Genomic DNA, 19,854 nt, shown 5'->3' with positions numbered 1-19,854 from the left:
CAATTGCTAATATTAAATTTAACCTTTCTTTCTCTGTCTGTTTGCTTAAGAAGAGAACACTGAATTGAACATGTGGTCAAAGCTGAGAATTTTACTAAGACATTTTGGATTTCTTTGTTTTGTTGAGTAAATTGCTTCTCTATTTCCTTCCATGTCACATCCCAAAATCTGACAAGAAACCTCCTAGAAAATGACATGTTAATGTTACTGATTCAAACCATTGAATATGAATGAAAATTAATGATACCATGTTAAATAATGAATTACAATTATTTCATTTTTAAAATTTGTTCATGCTAGTAGATTTTCATGAATAGCAGCCACTGTTGTGGCTATTTCACCCAAGTTACTGAGGCTCTAAGAAAAACAGCAGCTTGTCACGGTAGTTAGATGAAGCACTAGCTGGTGAGAGAGGGAAGAGGCAAGTAATGCTTATTCTAGTATTTATAAATAGCATGCAAACTAAACCTGTCTTTAAGACTAGCAGGTGGCTTTCAGGTCTAAAGAGTCTTCCATCAAACCTTACTTTACTGTGAAAAGGGACGACTTCGGGAACTTTACAGCTGCATTGTTGCACAGCAAAGTCTTCGTTAATATTGTTTCAGGTGATTTTCTTCAATTTCAGCAGCAGATGCTGTACTTGTGTGAGCAGGAGCAAAGAGGAACCTAATAATCTAACCTCATTTAAGAAAGATGTTTTGGACAATAAAGGCTAACAAAATCTTAACAAAATTAGGAACCATTTTAACAGAGAAAATCACTGGCACCATGAACCGAGGATTTTAGTGGTTTCTAAACAAAAGTGAAAATCACAGAATGGTTGAGGTAGGAAGAGACCTCTAGAGGTCATCTGGTCCACCCCCACTGCTCAAACAGGGTCACCAGAGCTGGTTGTCCAGCACTATGTCCTGTTGGCTTCTGAATATCTGCAAGGATGGAGACTCCACAACCACTCTGGGCAGCCTGGGCCAGTGCTCAGCCACCCTCCCGGTAAAAAGGTGTTTCCTGATATTCAGAGGGAACCTCCTGGTCCCGTCACCGGACACCACAGAAAAGAGCCCAGCTTCATCCTCTTTGCACCCTCCCTCCAGCTATTTATACACATTGTTAAGATCTCCCCGAGGCTTCTCTTCTCCAGGCTAAACAGTCCCAGTTGCCTTAGCCTTTCTTCACAGGAGAGGTGCTCCAGTCCCATCATCTTCTTCACTGGACATTCTCCAGTTTGTCAGTCTCTCTCTTGTATTGAGGAGCCCAGAATTGGGCAGAACACTCCAGGTTTGCCCTCACCGGTGGTGAGTCGCAGGGAAGGGTCACCTCCTTCAACCTGCGGGAAAAACCTTAAAATGAAAGCAAATTAAAAATATTGACACAAATAATAAGGGTTGTCTTAAGAATCACAGGGGAAGTTGAGCATTTTTTCTTTCACTAAGCATGAATCTCTTCTGAAAAACTTGCTCATTACAAAAATATCTTTGCCGGATAAACTGTGTTTTACATGCCTTACAAGATGTAACTAAATTGTTTACTAGTGACGGATAAATTCAGCCAATCAAAATTCATAGGCTTACCCATGTTTTCTCTCTGATTTGCAAAATTGCATCAAAAATTCTCTCCAAATTGAGAGGTGTTTGAATTTTTTTGTTTGATTGTTTTATTAGTTCATTTTTAAATGTTATATCATGATCTGGTTAGATGAAGAATGTACAAATATTAATGGCTAGGACTACAGCATATCAACTCCCACCTAGAATTAAAAAGTGTATGTCACACCACCAGAAATAATCTTAGAGCAAGGCAGCATGGGAAAAGTTTTAATCCCTCTGGAAATATATGCTATTTTGGACTATGTTTACATGTATTGCATTTACTGAACAATTGGGTCTCATCAAATGCTTACATATGCTCCAAGGGGTGATGGAACAGAGGTCAAAGGAGCTTCTGTTTAAAGGATTTAGGCTGATGTAATGCATTCATCATGGAATGCGGAGGCTCTGTGGGGCTGGTGGCTTTAGTGACATAACCCCCAAGGAAATCGGTTAATGTTGATCATGTATTTTACTTCACCTGGTAGAGTTCTGTTAATATGAGTGCATGTTTTACCTCAGGAGTGGGTGGGGAACAAAACAGACCTCATCAGACATGTCCCAAATATTTTCAGAGTGTCTTCATGCCTGTTTGATGAAAGCACAGTCTACATCTATTTCTTGGTGGTATACTGTAGTGGTTTAACCCCAGATGGAGACTAAACACAGCTGCTTGCTCACTCCCACATGGTGGGATGGAGGAGAGAATCAGAAAGGTAAAAGTGAGAAAACTCATGAGTTGAGGTAAAGGCAGTTTAATAGGTAAGCCAAAAGCCATGTATGCAAGCAAAGCAAAGCAAGGAATTAATTCGCTGCTTCCCATCAGCAGGCAGGTGTTCAGCCATCTCCAGGAAAGCAGGGCTCCTCCACATGAAACGGTTACTTGAGAAGACAAATGCCATCACTCCGAACGTTCCCCGCTTCCTTCTTGTTCCCCCAGCATTTTATTGCTGAGCATGATGTCATATGGTATGGGGTATCCCTTTGGTCAGTTGGGGTCTGCTGTCCCGGCTGTGTCCCCTCCCAGCTTCTTGTGCACCCCCAGCCTGCTTGCTAGTGGGGTGGTGTAAGAAGTGCAAAAGGCCTTGACTCTGTGTAAGCACTGCTCAGCAGAAACGAAAGCATTCCTGTGATATCAACGCTGTTCTCAGCACAAGTCCAAAACATAGCCCCAAACTAGCTACTATGGAGAAAACTAACTCTATCCCAGCCCAAACCAGCACATATACTTGTTTATAATTCTCAGAATGCTGTAGAACTAAGGCTATATACACATGTATTCAGCTGCATCTCTGTTCACAGTTTAGGGTGGGGGCCTGAATTTCCGTGTTACTGAGAAATCAAATCTGAGGAGGTCATTGGTGGTAGATACCTAGGGCTGCAGAAAGCTAGATCAGCTAAAACTGAAGAAAGGATTTGCAAAAGAGCCTGGTTACTATGGAGCATGACTGATACTGGCTCTTTGAAATTATTCATTTTTTTTCTATAAATTGTATCCAAATTTTAAGAGGATAAAATTTTAACCCCCTTGTGCTTGACCTCTCTATATAACAGCTTTTTACATAACAGGTTAAAATTAGTGACTTTGTCAAACAGCTTTGGCACTAAACTAATATCTGGAAAACTTCATTTATATCTTCCCTGTAAATTAGTTTAACCAGAGAAGTGGTTCATAGTTAAAGATCAATAACCTATTACACAAATTTAGGGGTTTTTAACAAAACTTTTTCATGGCATGGCAAAACATCAATCACAGGTTTTTTAATGATTATCTACTAAGGCTAAACACATTAATTGTTCAGAATTTTAGCTGTCATTTCATTCTTTGTAAACAAGGGGAAAATACTGCCACTTTGTCTCCTGGAACATTCAAAATGAAGATAATTGCAAAGAAATGATAACCGTTAAAAGCGAAACAAAAAGAACAGGTAGTGGAAGAATAATTTGGGTATAAGCAGATAAAGTTTGGGAAACAGTGAAAATTTCACATACTTAAATTTTTGAGCACAGCTATATCATGAAACATGCCGCTATTTATCAGCTTAAAAAGTTCAAATATTTCTTTCAGGTAGAAAAATCTAAGGTGGTGCTATGTGGATTTTTCTTTTGTTCTTTTTTTTTTTTATTTAACCTGTGGCTTGAAAGAAAGCAACAGTGAGAGTGAATTTCATGCTAGTAGACACTTTTAAGACTAGATTTAGCTGCAGTCACATTAGCTTAGATAATGGGAGAATTTTTCTTCATTGAAAATGCTCCCTGTCGCTTAAGAAGAACTCACTGAGGCAGCCTGCCATCTAGCAGCAAAATAGGCTTGCAGACTGCAGATGAGAGACTCGGGAGCAGAGACAATTTTAACTTAGCCATCCCTAATTTATCTCAAGCTTTTTCAATTCATCTTCACTGCTCTATGCACACTGGAACACCAGATTGTCAACCCCTGGGAACAGAATGCAACCGGGGATCTAGAGAGCTGTCACATCCTGAGAAATATTTAAATTGTGCTGATTTTCTTCTGGAGTGCTGAGCAGAGGGAATGAAACTCTCCATCAAGTCATAGCTTTGCAGGCAATAGATCAGAGGATACTGCCAGTTTTTCTAATGGATTATTGTTATCGGGCAGGTTCTTCCTGAAGGTATGTAGTTACTCTTTCAATTCATTACCCACATTATTTATCAGGTAATGATCTAATGAACTAGTAATCTAGATACATTAAGAAAAATGTTAACTAAGTAATCTGTATTGACTGAATGATGGCACTTTATTGCAGCATGTTTCTAGGTAAAATACTCTGATCTACTTACTGTAGATATGTTGTACCTACTGCCAAGTGCTTTGTCAGCAATACCCCCCAAGCAGAAAACAATCTCTAACCTTTAAACAAAAAAAGCAAAAATCCATTGTGCTGCATATAACATTGCCACAAGTTGATGATGACAGTCCAGAGAATGTTGTTTTTCTGAAACAATGAATAATGAAGAGCAAAATCATACTTCTGATTTTAAATTTGCTATAGGTGAGTATTTATTTCACAAAATATTTTCCAGACCTGCGTATGGACAGAACTCCCCTTAAAGTACTGCAAATTAATTATGGAGTTAGATATTTTCTTGTTTGCTATGGTGTTCCACCCTTTCCCATGGGGACTTAGGATATATAATTCTGAAAATCTCTGATGTTACATATGTAACAGAAGCCTGTTGTTGCATCTGTATTGCCAGACTTCAGGAGCTTCTTAGTAAAGTATAAGGATTATATACCACAACAGGGGTTTTAAAAACAAAATCTGTAAAGAAGAATTTCTTGCCTTTTAAACTTTTGTGTTTAAATAGGAGTTACTGCATCTGTCTCCTAATATGAAAGGCTTACTGCATGTCTGCCAGTGTAGCTTGTGAAGCAGGCTGACCTAAAAATGAAAGATCTCTAAATTGCAGAAACAGCCAGACATTTTTGAACTATTCCAAGCGCGGGAGTTGCGGCAGATATGGAAAAAACACTGCCACGTTCAAGTTAAAGCCCTGGCCTTGTTTTGTTCCTGAGTTGGCACCCTACCTGAGTGCAAGCTCCGAGACTTTAGCACAAGAAGACAGATGCATGGCTAAGTGAGAGTTAAGCCCTGAAAAAAAAAAAAATATTACCTGTAGCTTCTTGTCCAGCGCACTTGCTGTGCTGCAGTGATGCTACCAGGAGTAAATGATGTATGAGCTTGTGTACAGTGTACTTGATAGTGCAGTGGATACGCTGAGCTGGATGTTTAGTCACAAGTGACAGATGTTTGTCATATCTTTTAAGGTGCTGCTGAAAGAAAGCAATATGATAGTAATGGGTAAAAATGTAGGGGAAGAAAGATTTCAGAAGCCCATAAGGGTTGAAATCCATAAGTCTGAGATAAGAGCATTTTCTAGTGTGTTTAACTTCCTCTATTTATGGAATATAATATTTTTGAGGCATTAATAATAAATTAGGGCAGTATACGTTACTCCTGTATGCAACACCTGAAAGTTCCTTTCCTTTAGAGCCTTGGAAAGGCTGAAGGTAAAAAGAGAGATTGATTCTGTCCCATTTCCAATGAACTCTGTTAAAATACTTCCTTTCCTATGGACCTCAGAAAGAATGAGGCAAAGAGGCTTTCATTAAACTCTCCCTAGAGGTTTCTACCATCAGCAAGCTATTTTTTAAAGGAAATATGCACACTAGCTGTGTTTTTCCCAGTCTCTAAAGCTTTTTCTTTAAATATATAGGGCCCTCTTAAAATGCTTCTGGATATCCATGGATATTTCAGAATTTTGTACACTTATGAATGTCACAGACGGTAATATGGGCATTCCTTATTATAGGTTGCTCATATGAAACCCTAACTTTTCTAGGTTGGATTCCATTTTGTCCCCTTTGGGTCCAATTGTAGGTTTCCTTTGAAATGTGGGGTTACTTAAAACACTAGCTAATTAAATATAATTGTTTCTGATATATAGCATTGAGGAGTAACCAATAGCAACACAACAATATCTTTGATTATCTTTTCTTCAAAGTAAGATGAAACAAAACACATTAAAAAAAGATATAAAAGGGAGAGTAATATTAAATAATAGGAAATAAATGAAGATTAATATCCCTATGTTCCATCTTTATCTTCACATTGTTATTTTTCTTTTTATCTACCACACTGTGCAGTAATAACTATGCCCTCTTCTCTTGATAGTGACCTATGGTGTGCCCACATATTATGCCATTTTCATCTGGAACTTTCTGCTGCTTTCTGACATCCTATTAAGCCATTTGTGTAAATAACTGTATTACAAAATGTGGTATAGCATAAACAAATGAAACTGTTCTGGGAAGAAAGAAAACTGAAGCACAAATTGTTTGTTACATTGTTAAATCCATCCTCTTTAAAGTGTAGTCTTCTGACTGTCCTGCTTCCGCTAGTATTCCTGTTCCACTGTTAATTTGCTATTCTTTCTTCTTGCCTACATTAACAATTTCCTAAAAAGAAAGGAAGAAGAAAAAAAAAGTTAGTTTTCCACAGGAATTTACAGCTTTACAGCAAACTGATCTGTCTTGTTTACATTCTTCAGTAGTCCTTAGCTAATGCCACTTATCTCCTGTGCTCCAATTTCCTTGAGTAAGTAAGCTTCAGTGTTGACTGTAGTCCTTCCTTGGTATCTTTTTAGGTTCCACTCCTTTCTGCTCACAAAATCAAAAGATCAGTTTTGACTTTTTCCTGCAATGCTCTTGGTTTTCTCTTGTGCTTATTTAACAGCTGTTTGAGGATGGAGTTTATTCTTCTCCCAGAGTGAGTCTCTAGAAGGTACAGATCTACATAGAACTTGGTGCAAAAAAGGCACCTTCTTGTGTTATATTCTTCTTCCTTCTTACTTGTTTTTTATTGGGGAATGTGTTTGTGGTATCTACCCTAATTCTATACAGTGGATATAAATAACATCTCTTAGGGTCTTTTGGGGAAAAAAAATTAATTCATGACTGACATTATCTGTTCTTTGAACTCTAACAAGTAACTACTGAAAAAAGTGTTTAGAAAAAGAGGGGCCTAAGGGCCTGGATAATGATAGGATTTGCAAAACAGGAATGAATGCTTTCAGGCAAGACTGGATATTTCTAACATGAGGATGTGATATGACCTTGTTTGTTTCTTCCCTTTATATATCTTTCTAGGTTTCAGGACTGACTTGATACAGTATTTATGAAGTACACGCTTTTGTTTCAAGTGTATCTTTTATATAGACCATCAGCTAGACAACACATTCAATTATGTAGCACTTCTATTAAGAAGTAAGTAGGTCTAATGGCATACAGAAAATCTGCGTTTTCACATAGTTTCACAGTTTTGAGTGAGAAAGAGTGAAAAGATGGTTTCCACTTAGAATCATATTTGATTATTGTAAAGCACATCAAGAAACAGGGATGGAAAGAAAATACAAAGCTAGTTCATGTTTCCAAAGCTGTCTTTTTTTGGCTGAAATGCTTCATCACATTCTCAAACTGTGATCCAGCTTCTTAAACTGCAGGATACCCTGCCTAGCTACAGGTACAATTCCAAGACCTCACATAAGTCTTGTGTTGTATCTTCCAGTCCCTTATTTCAGTTATGTAGCATATCTCAAATTTTAGTAGACACTGATATTTAAGCAACTGATTATATTTGTTCATCATTTTTTAAGGAAAACAAAAAAGAACAATAAGTACCAGAATTCATTTATCTTGCCTTACTCTGTCTCCATCTCTTAATATAATTCAGATCAAGTAATAGCAAAATTCTCATTACTTATGTCCTCCTAGTAGGAAAAGTTTACAGTCCAAAGTAGCTGGAGTTCCGGTTGAAAGGTACATAGCTCACAAAAATATCGACAAGTTGATGATTAAATGAATTAATATTGGTTTCAGGGTAATATCTTTCAGATTATATATTTTTAAATATAATTTCTAAAAGTGGATCTGAATTCCTTTGTTCTGTGACTGACCTTAGTTTGATAGATTTTTAAGCAAAACATTTTGTTTTAAAAAGTTTCCAAAGATTTGGGGTTTTCTGTTAGTACCCCCCGCACCAGTCTCCATCCCCCCAAATGATACGAAACCACATTTGAAAACCTGTAATAACTATCCCTATTGCCTTTCTAGAAAGCCCTAATTTTACAGTGAGTGAACTTGAAGACTTGTAAGTATATGGTTCAAGGATTATTTTAACTAAATTTTTTGTTGTAGATTTTAGTCTTCTTCCTCTTTTCTATGCAGCAGAAAGTAAATATACCTCAAAAAGTAAGAAAGTTATACCTTTCATCTTTTCTTATGCTTTTTCTTTCTTTTATATATTTCTGAGGGTGGAAAAACATCCAGGGATGGCCTCTTCTTCTTGCCAGTACATACATGGGGTTCTCTGTGGTAGTGTCATGGTTTAACCTGGCTGGCAACTAAGCACCACGCAGCCACTCGCTCACTCCCCCCTCCGTCAGTGGGATGGGGGAGAGAATTGGGAAGGAAAAAAAAAAGGTTAGAGCTGAGGGCTGAGATAAAGACAGTTTAATAAGAGAAAATAATAATAATAGAAATAATGAGAATGGTAACAATATACAGAATATACAAAACAAACAATGCACAATGCAATTGCTCACCACCCGCTGACTGATGCCCAGCCCATCCCCGAGCCACAATCAGTCCCGGAGCAGTGATCACTCCCCGAGCTGTGATCAGTCCCCAAGCAGTGAGCAGTCCCCGAGCCGCAACTGACCGACCAACTAACCCCCCCGAGCATGACGTTATATGGTATGGAATAGCTCTTTGGTCAGTTTGGGTTAGCTGTCCTAGCTGTGCTCCCTCCCAGCTTGTTATGCACCTGGCCGAGCAGGGGAAGCTCAAAAAGTCCTTGAGTAGTCTGAGCACTACTTGGCAACAACCAAAACCATCAGTGTGTTATCAACATTCTTCTAATACTAAATCCAAACCACAGCACTAGCACTATGCTAGCTACTATGAAGAAAATTAACTCTATCCCAGCTGAAATCAGGACAGGTAGTTTTTTTCAGGTGCAATTGAAAATCTGGTTTGTTTGGGGAGCTTCAATATTGCTTTTCTGTCTTAATGCAGTCATTACAATTGTTGTCTTACATAGTGAGAAGAAATTATAGTAATTGATCTTTCCTGAAGAAATTATAGTAATAGATCTTGTTCTGAATGTTGTTTAATATCCAGTTTACCTCTTTCTTGCACCACTAGAAGTCACTACGTTGAAGCCAGAGGAATAAATGAGAGTGGAATCAGACTCAGTATGTTTAAGTATTAGCCCCTACAGGTCAATCAGTGTGAAGTTCCTATTTTAAACTGTGTCTATTAATAAGGTTTTGAAAGGTAGATTATTTGTTTGGACAGAAAAGCTGCTTCTGTTTTCCTCTTCCAGCTGCTGCTGAAGACTAGCCACACTTTTCAACTGCCCATGGCTTCTGAAATCTTGAAAGCTACATCAGAATTTAAGGCAAATGAACAAATTCTGTTTCAAAGAATTTTAAAGAATTCCTTAACTGCTTCTTATTAATTTGATGCCCCAAATTTTCATTATTTTAAGGGTATGAAATATATTTATTTTATATGGGTATTACTTAAGATACATTTCTAGGATGTGTTGTCATTACACACACTTCTATTTAAAAAAAAAAAAATCAAGTTCTAATTTAACTACTTTCTGAGTAGCAATTAACATTAAGAAACCTTGGCAAGCATGCATATTTTCACATGAACCAAGAAGCATTTCTAGTTTCTGTTTTCAAATGTGTAGAACATTACTGTGTAAGTAATGATGGAAGAATTCTCTATAAAATCAAAGAACATTCTGAATAAAGGAGGAGTTGATAACTGTCTCTAGTTAAGATTTATTTCCTTTCTCCAGTATTTCCTCGTATTCTATTTGCTCAACACTCATTTTTCAGGTTGAACTTTTCTGGTACTGTGTGATAAAAGTGAGACAAATTCAAATTTAAGAGGTTCAACTTTATCAGGCTGATATTTTTAAAGAAATATAGGGACCAGTATGCTTTCTCCAGCTGTTTGTATACAGGATAGGAATAAAAGGGGTTAATAAGTTATTTTATCTATCCTCTGCTTGTGAAGTCATGAAGAAAACAGACATTGCCAAACGGAACAGATCGGAAAAAAAAAAAGGCAGACTCACAAATTATTTAAATCTAAGAAGAATATTTTAGTCTGTTTTCTGAGTTCTGTGTTTCCAAGAGCATTTGTAGATCTGTTGCAATTAATGTAGCACAGTCTCTGAAAGTTAGGGATGATTTTTAGCACTTTGAAACCACTGAGATGTCCCTCCTGTAGCTGGCCTTTCTTGCTCAGCAGTTGATTCAGTCCTCCTCCACTCCCTCCTATGTAAAATTCTCCTTACTGTAATCCATGTTAACCATCATATATGTTTTACTGTTGCTCCTTGTAGGAAGTGAGGGTGTGCAACAGTATGATGCAACTGTAGAGCCACTTTAGCATCTTGCCAACACTGAAGGGATGTCATGCTATGTCCTTCCCTCTTCTGGAGACACTTTTCAGCAGCTTTAACTCTGGAGTTTGTCAAACCCCTCCACAAGCCACTCTAAGGACAAGCCTGATGGAGAGTTAACTCAGCAGAAAAAAAAATATGTAGTTTTCCAATATTTTAGTAAATTGAATCATGTTAGCTAAGGACCTGATGAATCTGAGACCTCAGTCTCATAAGCAAAAGACCAGGGAGACTGAGGTTGTTAGAGGAATGGGGTGGAAGGAGGCATTTCCTTTTTGCTGCAGTAAACTGTTAGATTACAACAACTATAATAATTAACCTCACCTTAAAAGTGCCTTGCACTCTTTGTATGTCTCCCTTACTTCCTGTCAAAAAGTGTCAGTGGAGGAAAAGTGAGATCTCCGCTCACTTTCAGAGAAGGTCTTATTACTCTGGCGTGTGCCTCCTTGGGAAAAAGCACCCTGGCAGCCAAACAGGGAGTTTGAGACCTTTGAAGCTTCCCTTGTTGTCAAAACACCCACTACAACACCAGTCAAAGTGGTAAGTCAATAAGGATCTCAAGAACCAGCTGTATAGTTTATTAGATCTAATTAAGCAAGGCCCAAACCTGATCACTTTTATAAAAATGGGAAAATATGCTTACATACTCAATAGTGAATTGTTAAGATTTTCTTTTGTTTTTTCCTTGATGCAAGTTGTTTGTAAAAACTCATTGGTTTCTTTGCTTGTTTTTTGTAGTTTGGGTCTGTCAGTCCAGTCCCCGTCCCCCCCGCTTCAAAGTCGGGGGGATTGTTTATTTGTTTCCTTCTTTCTTTGTTTCTGGCTGCTGCTGCAAAAGTTAAAGGGCCTGGGCACACTATGCTAAGTGTCTGGGTAAATCTTGAAATGGGCAATGCTTTAAGTGTTTCCAAGTTTTTACTGTGTGTGTTGCTGCATCTTAATCTTCAGCTTGATCAGGACCATCTGTTTTTTTCCATATATTCAGACAAAGCATAATTCTTGAGTGGAGATCCTACTTAATGCAGTAAAATAGAATCACAGAATGGTTGAGGTAGGAAGAGACCTCTAGAGGTCATCTGGTCCACCCCCACTGCTCAAACAGGGTCACCAGAGCTGGTTGTCCAGCACCATGTCCTGTTGGCTTCTGAATATCTGCAAGGATGGAGACTCCACAACCGCTCTGGGCAGCCTGGCCAGTGCTCAGCCACCCTCCCGGTAAAAAGGTGTTTCCTGATATTCAGAGGGAACCTCCTGTGTTTCAGTTAGGGCTCATTGCCCCTGGTCCCGTCACCGGACACCACAGAAAAGAGCCCAGCTTCATCCTCTTTGCACCCTCCCTTCAGCTATTTATACACATTGTTAAGATCTCCCCGAGGCTTCTCTTCTCCAGGCTAAACAGTCCCAGTTGTCTTAGCCTTTCTTCACAGGAGAGATGCTCCAGTCCCTTCATCATCTTTTTAGCCCTTCACTGGACTCTTTCCAGTTTTTTGGTGTTTCTTATGCTGAGGAGACTAGAACTAGACACAGTGCTCCAGAGGCAGCCACTCCAGTGGTGAGTAAAGGGGAGGGATCACTTCCCACAACCTGCTGGCAATGCTTTGCCTTATCAAACCCGGCAGCCTTCTTTGAGGCAAAGGCACATTATTGGCCCATGATTAACTTGGTGTCCACCAAGACCCCCTGGTCCTTTTCTACCAAGCTGCTTTCCAACTGGGTGGCCCTTAGCATATATCGTTGCATGGGATTGCTGTTCCCCAGGTACATGAGTTTGCAATTCTCCTTGTTGAAATAAATGATATATTGCTTTAAAATATTATAAAATATGCTTTCTTTTTATCTACCTCAAACTGTTTTGGGGATCCCAGGCAATGTTATTTATTTTATTTTCTTAAAAAAAAAATTCCCTACAGTCTAGAACTAGGATTTTAAGTCAGAAAATCAATCTGTTTGATCCTTTTTTTGTCTTATTTCATCTTAATTACTCCTGGCTACTCTCTAAAAGTATGATGTCACCAGTGGTCATCAGTGGTCTTCCTCAGGCCTCAATTCTTGGGCCAGTTCTGTTCAATATATTTATCAGTGATTTGGATGCAGGAGTTGAATGCACTATTAGCACATTTTCTGATGATACCAAACTAGGAGGTTCTGTTGAGTCTCTTGAGGGACAAGAACCCTTGAAGAAGGTTCTAGATAGATTGGAGAATTGGGCAATCATCAGTGTCATGAAATTTAACAAGTCCAAGTGCTGGATTCTGCACCTGGGATGGAGTAACACTGACTGGGCACTAGTATACATTGGGGGAGGAGTGGCTGGAGAGCAACTCTGCAGAAAGAGATCTGAGGTTGCTGGCTGACAGCAGGCTCTGTATCAGCAGTGTGCCCTGTCAGCCAAGAGGGCAAACCCCATCTTGGGGTGCATCGAACATAGCACAGCCATATGGTCAAAAGAGGTGATTATCCTGCTGTATTCAACACTGGTGTGGCCTCACCTTGAGTACTGTGTGCAGTCCTGGGGCCCACAATTTAAGAAGGATATGAAGGTACTTGAATGAGTCCAGAGGAAGGCAACAAAACTGGTGACAGGGCTGGAAGGCATGCCCTGTGAGGAGCATCTAAGGAGTGTGGGCTTGTCTAGTTTGGAGAAAAGGATGCTGAGGCATGACCTCATTGCTCTCTCTAGTTTCCTGAGGAGGGGAAGTGTAGAGGGAGGTGCTGATCTCTTCTCCCAGGTATCCAGTGACAGGATGTGCGGGAATGGTTCAAAGCTGGATGAGGGAAGGATTAGACTGGACACTAGGAAGCATTTCTTTGCTGACAGAGTGGTCAAACATTGGAACAGGCTTCCTAGAGAGGTGGTCCATGACCCAAGCCTGTCAGTGTTTAAGAGGCATTTGGACGACGCCTTTAATAACATGCTTTAACTTTTGGTCATCCCTGAATTGATCAGGCAATTGGAATAGGTGATCATTGCAGGTCCCTTCCAATTAAAATATTCTATTCTATTCTATTCTATTCTGTTCTGTTCTGTTCTGTTCTGTCCTATCCTATCCTATCCTATCCTATCCTATGATGAAGAAATGCAGAAATGAGCTGATGACTGCAATTATTGGTGAGAAAGAAAACTTAAATGAAGGGGAAAGCTATTGAATTTAACATCTTTGGTTAAACTGAAAGAAGGATAATATAATGCAATTTTAGCTTTTGGATAGTGAACAAAACTATGCAAAACATGTTTAACTTGAGATGTCATCCAAAGAAAGACTGCAATCTGAGTTCTTGTGCAAGGAAAAGATTCAAAATGCAAAAACAGTGAAGGATTAAGGGACTCCTATAAGGAATCTCTCCATTGTGGTTGTGATATCAAGGATTTTATATACAATCAATTTGCCCCTTAAGATTCCGAGTTATCTTCAAGGTGGTGGTGAGAACTAAGTAATTGATAAGGACCTAGTGAAGGTTATGGAGCAGATCATCTTCAGTGTCATCATGTAGCGCATACGGGACAACCAGGTGATCAGGCCCAGTCATCACGGGTTTATGAAAGGCAGGTCCTGCTTGACCAACCTGATCTCCTTCTGTGACAAGGTGACCCGTTTAGCAGATGAGGGAAGGCTGTGCATGTTGTCTACCTGGACTTTAGTAAAGCCTTTGACACTGTTTCCCACAGTGTTATCCTAGAGAAACTGGTTGTTCATGGCTTGGACTGGTGTATTCTTTACTGGGTAAAAAAATGGCTGGATGCCTGATCTGAGAGAGTTGTGGTGAATGGAGTTAAATCCAGTTGGTGGCCGGTCACAAGAAGTGTCCCCCAGGGCTAAGTATTGGGGACAAGTTCTGTTTAATATCTCTATTGATGACCTGGATGAGGGGATAGAGTGTACCTTCAGTAAGTTTCAGATGACACCAAGTTGGGCAGGAGTCACAAGAACCCCATGCAATGCTACAGGCTTGGGGAAGAGTGGCTGGAAAGATGCCTGCTGGAAAAAGACCTGGGGGTGCTGGTTGACAGCTGGCTGAATATGAGCCAGCAGTGTGCCCAGGTAGCCAAGAAGGCCAACAGCATCCTGGCTTGTATCAGGAATAGTGTGGCCAGCAGGAGTAGGGAAGTGAGCATGCCCCTGTATTTGGCACTGGTGGGGTTGCACCTTGAATACTGTGTTCAGTTTTGGGTCCCTCACTACAAGAAAGGCATTGAGGTGCTGGAACGTGTCCAAAGAAGAGCAACAAAGCTGGTGAAGGGTTTGGAGCACAAATCTTGTGAGGAGTAGCTGAGGGAACTGGGGTTGTTTAGCCTGGAGAACAGGAGGCTGAGGGGAGACCTTATCACCCTCTACAACTACCTGAAAGGAGGTTGTAGCGAAGTGTGTGTCAAGTCTCTTCTCCCAAGTAGCAAGTGATAGGACAGGAAGAAATGGCCTCAAGTTGTTCTAGGGGAGGCTTTGACTGGGTAATAGGAAAAATGTCTTCACCAGAAGGGTTGTCAACCATTGGAATGGGCTGCCCAGGAAAGTGGCTGAGTCCCCATCTCTGGAGGTATTTAAAAGACATGTAGATGTGATGCTTGGGAACACGGTTTAGTGGTGGACTTGGCAGTATTAGGTTAACGATTGGATTTGATGATCTTAAAGGTCTTTTCCAACCTAAACAATTCTATTATTATCTCAGCAGAATCCAGTATAGGAAATGGAATGAAATGTCTCAAATCTGTCAACATTTTGGGTTCTGCCACACTTGAAAAACAAACTATAGATAGAATGTACTGAAGGAAAGGAGGAAGCAAGACTGAAGGTACTGCTGTAAGCAATTTTCAGTCTGTCTTGACTGATGGTTGGTCTGCTATGTTAATTTTAATGTATTCTCCTATTTCTCCACTAGTGAGAAAATGTGGTTTTATTTTATTTGTTTAGATCCTTAATTTGAGTGCTTACAAGTCTTGAGTATTAGATGAATTTTAATTTTCCAGGTTTCTGGGCGAGAAAACAAGCTGATATACATATATAATGTAAATATATGTAGTTGAAACTCAGCATTAAACGAGGAGCCACTGACTGCAAATGGGTCATCCCCAAAACTTCTTGTTTACCTTTTTTTCTGAATAGAATTACCATGATACCTTAGGGGGAAAAAATACAGTGATTTATTGTTTGAATAGAGCTTATTCATAAAAGGTTGTCTGTACTGAAAGTGAAATTAAGTGTATGTGCCAGAATATTTGCAACAAGTTTAAACTTCCTAAACCAAGTGAATCACATTTCAAGACAACAGGAGACAAAAGGTTTCAGACATATGTATTTGTATATACTCTGTTATTATATTAATAATATGTATTTTTATTAATATTGTATTTAAAAAGTCATAATTAGGCATTTTGGAATTAGGCATGATGGAAAAGCAAGAAATGTTTCAAACCTACCTGCACTGAATGGTTGTTGAACTGATGAGATTATTCTGTTTTTCCTGTAGTGGTTGAAAATAGCATAACATTTTGTATATGATATTATATGCTGTTTCATGTTGCTTACATAGATGGATCCAGCCTCCTGAGGACACATAATCATAAAAACATAAAACACAACATACTTTCCTTCTGACTGGTAATACATACATAAGCTTAAGGACATTAATGTAAAGCAAATGTTTCATCTCTAGACATCTTTGTATTGGCCACTGCCAGAAATATTTAAATAGCGTACAATTTCATTTTGTTTTTATGATGTCTCTGTACATTTTAATATATTACTCTGCAATCACCAGCTTTCACATTTCACTTTATTACATGCAAATGAAATTACAAACTATATATCACAAACATCATCATTTTCTATGAATATATCAAGTGGAACTTAATCATATACAATTCCATATCATTCTGTTGGTTGCTTTCTTTAGTTTACTGTTATTAGAAGAAATAAAATAGCAGGAACAAAAGCTGAATTCTTACTTGAACTTGAAATTATCTGGCCACATAAAAGACACAATGACATATTTTCTCATATAGTTTTTGAGGAAATATTAGTAGACAACCCAGTTTACAGAAGGAGTTCAAATTACACACCGAAAGCATCTCTGCACATCTGAGATGAAAGAGGAAGTGTAAAAGAAGAGATGGATAGAAACCCAGACAAACATGTGAGCAGAAATGTTGAGCACATGGCAACATTCACCATACTGCATTGCTTCATAATGATCTTGGTAGAGAAAACTGCCAAGGTGTATGGGTTGAACCATAAAAAGCAAGCAATTATGTTTTGAGACAATAAAGATAATTTACTGGATGTGATGTATTTATTCAAAATACAAGTACTGCAAACAGTATATCTAATGGTATAAGAATGGCAGACTTCCAGGTCATGTTGAGGAAATACTTGGCCTCTGTGTGCAATAAGATAGTCTTCCAAGTACATGCAGATGAAATCTGTTAATTCTTTCCTAGAAATAAATGGGAAAAAATATACCATATTGATACAGCAGTAGGCAAAGTCAGTGCTCAGGAAAGATAAAACTAAGTTCTCAAAAACTTCCTAATCCATAATTCCATGCAGGTATCTGACTTTTCTTCTGAACAAAATCTGCAGGACATCTTTTCAAATCCTGTATTTGTATGAACACAGAAGGACAAACTATTGATTTCTAATAGCGTGAAATTTCCCAGCTTTAAGGGTATTTTAACTGAAGGAATGAATCTTTTCTTGTGAGTATCCCTCCTACCTACAATAAGAGATTTGTACAAGACAATCACTAGCACTAGATCTTCTTTACATTAGCTTTGTTCCATAGCCAGGGATTCCTGTAGGGATTTCCTGTAGGTCCCTTACCTGCTCTGTGGTCAGGATCTAAATTTTTCAGTATTGTCAAATGGTGTAAGTGAATCTTGAGAATGTGCAGCTGATATGCAGTACCCATTCCCACCCACAGATACAAGGTATGTAAGTAAAAACACATTTGGTTCAACGCAAACACCGCGTGTCAAAATTCTCAGCTTCAAATGACACCTGCCTTACTTAAGTAATACAAACATAAGGGCTCATGCAGAGAGCAGTGCAATACTTTGGAAGGCCTTAAAACGTATTTCAGTTTTTAGTTGTGTATTTTTTTTTTTTAAAATAGATTTAGTTAGCTGCAATACAAACCATTACTTCATCATCAAGTGAAAATTTATTTGGCTAAAAAATAGAAAAGCATATTTTCTGAAATTTACTGGTACATCATGCCAAATTGAAGTAGCTTATCAACCTGAAATTTTATTCTGAGTGATTGAATTATTCATCCAAAACAATCTGTCTCTCTTTTTTAACAACATATAACAAATTCACCATATAGAATTGGTAATATGTGTGCAGTACTTTGATGCTTTATTTTCAAGTGTATTATCTTCAGTACCTACAACAAAAAATTATGTGTATTTTACAAACTATTAGTGCATGTCCTCTGCCTTTTTACTTCGTCTGATACTCGGTTATTTAAAAAGAAAAAAAAAAGTGACCAAAATTTGTTAGATGACAAGGATTTGTGCATGTTTGTGGGTAGATACAGATAGATAGATAAGTAGATAGATAGGCAGGTAGGTAGGTAGATAGATAGATAGACAGCTATGAATGCTAATAAAATAAAAGTATCTTGTGAGAAAAAAAGAAATAGACTTTGAAACTGAAATGGAACATTTTGACTTCATTTGAAAAATTGAATATCCATAACACTTTTACATATATAATTACAAACCCCTCTATCTTCTGTAATCTTTGCATATAAACATTAAGGAATGTATCTGAAACATAAGGCACTCTACTTAGCAATTAAAATAATGTTTAGCAGTGTTCTGGTTTGTATAATGGACTGTTTTAAAATTTCTTTTACCTTTCAGAGATCTCTATAAAAAAGTACAGACAGACTATTTTGTAAACAGATTATGCTTATCTGCCTGAATAATGTTTTTTCTCAAAAGTGCTGATATGCTTTGCTGTACAGTTTTGGGAGCTAGGAATAAGACCCAGATATAATTTTCTGGATAACAATGTTTGCCTTTTCCATAGAAGCCCTCTCTGGAAAAAGACAGGATGAAAGTATTTCTTAAATATAGAAAGATCTGTACCTTTTAGTGTAAAATTAATAAAATTCTAACTGGACTATTTCAAGTAACACTTCTTTGCCTGTCTTCCCTACCTCTCCATATTTCCCCCATTTCTTCCTTGGACCATAACTCAACAACAGACACTATGTCAAAAATCCTGGGCTAAGCAGCCTCCTTCTTCTCTAAATTCTTTCCTAACACTGCTCCTCTTATCGATATGGCAGAAAGGGATGTACAGATGGCTACATGGTTAACTTAACTGGAAAATATCAAAGAAAAAGTGCCTTTCTAAAATATTTTCCATTCCAGTTTAAGCCATCTAATTGGAGAAGCTCTTGGGGTAATTGCTTTGGAAACTTAGGCTGCTTAACTAACCTCTCTATTCACCATTCTTTTTCTCTCACTATAGCGGATGTTTAAAGATGCACTGACTGAAAGCCCTGTTACCTTTGTAAGGTTTCTCCTGTTGAATGCAAGGGTTAGTTGGCAGAAACAACCACGAGGCATCACACTTCAGTTTTTAATGTAGTACAGTGTAACCAGGAGCAACCTCATTTTATTAGCACGGAGGTCAGTGTGGGCACTCTCCAGTAGCTGAGTAGACTACTGTTCAAATTTGTATAGAGTTCCTCGTCACAGCTCAAACTGCTACTAGTTCAAGTATTTGTGTTCTACATTGCAGTCTCACTGTAGACATACATTTAGTATTGCACCTCCTTGATGCTGCAGAATTGTTACTGGGCTTTTGCTCTCTAGATGAATCCTTAGAACTTTAGTGGTGCAGCAGTGTAAATGTGACCTGCAGCTTTCTTAGTGCTGTATTTGCTTTATGGAGACAGGGACTAGTATCCTGGTCACTCCTGTGAGATTTACTGTACAGATTACTGCTGTAATCTACTGGCATATTTTTATTGAACAAAATTCACTTTAAGTTTGTTGCCCTGAAAATATTCCGTTCATACCACAATCGTTCATGAATATTTCTAATTCAATAAGAGTTTGATTACTGAAGCAGAAGATTCACTCATGGATTTAATGAAGACCAGTGCTGCTTAAAAGCTGAGTTGCGTGGTTTTGTAGCACATACATTTATCAACTGAGATATGTACTGTTCCCAGACTGTTGACATGTATAGTGAGTGTTTTAATGAAATGAGTTTTTATAATTTAGAAAGAATGTTAGCATGGTACTGCTTAAT

This window comes from Egretta garzetta, unplaced genomic scaffold (genome assembly GCF_000687185.1).
Source record: "Egretta garzetta isolate BGI_Z169 unplaced genomic scaffold, ASM68718v1 scaffold68, whole genome shotgun sequence".
Taxonomy (NCBI): domain Eukaryota; kingdom Metazoa; phylum Chordata; class Aves; order Pelecaniformes; family Ardeidae; genus Egretta; species Egretta garzetta.
This window is presented reverse-complemented; position numbering follows the sequence as displayed.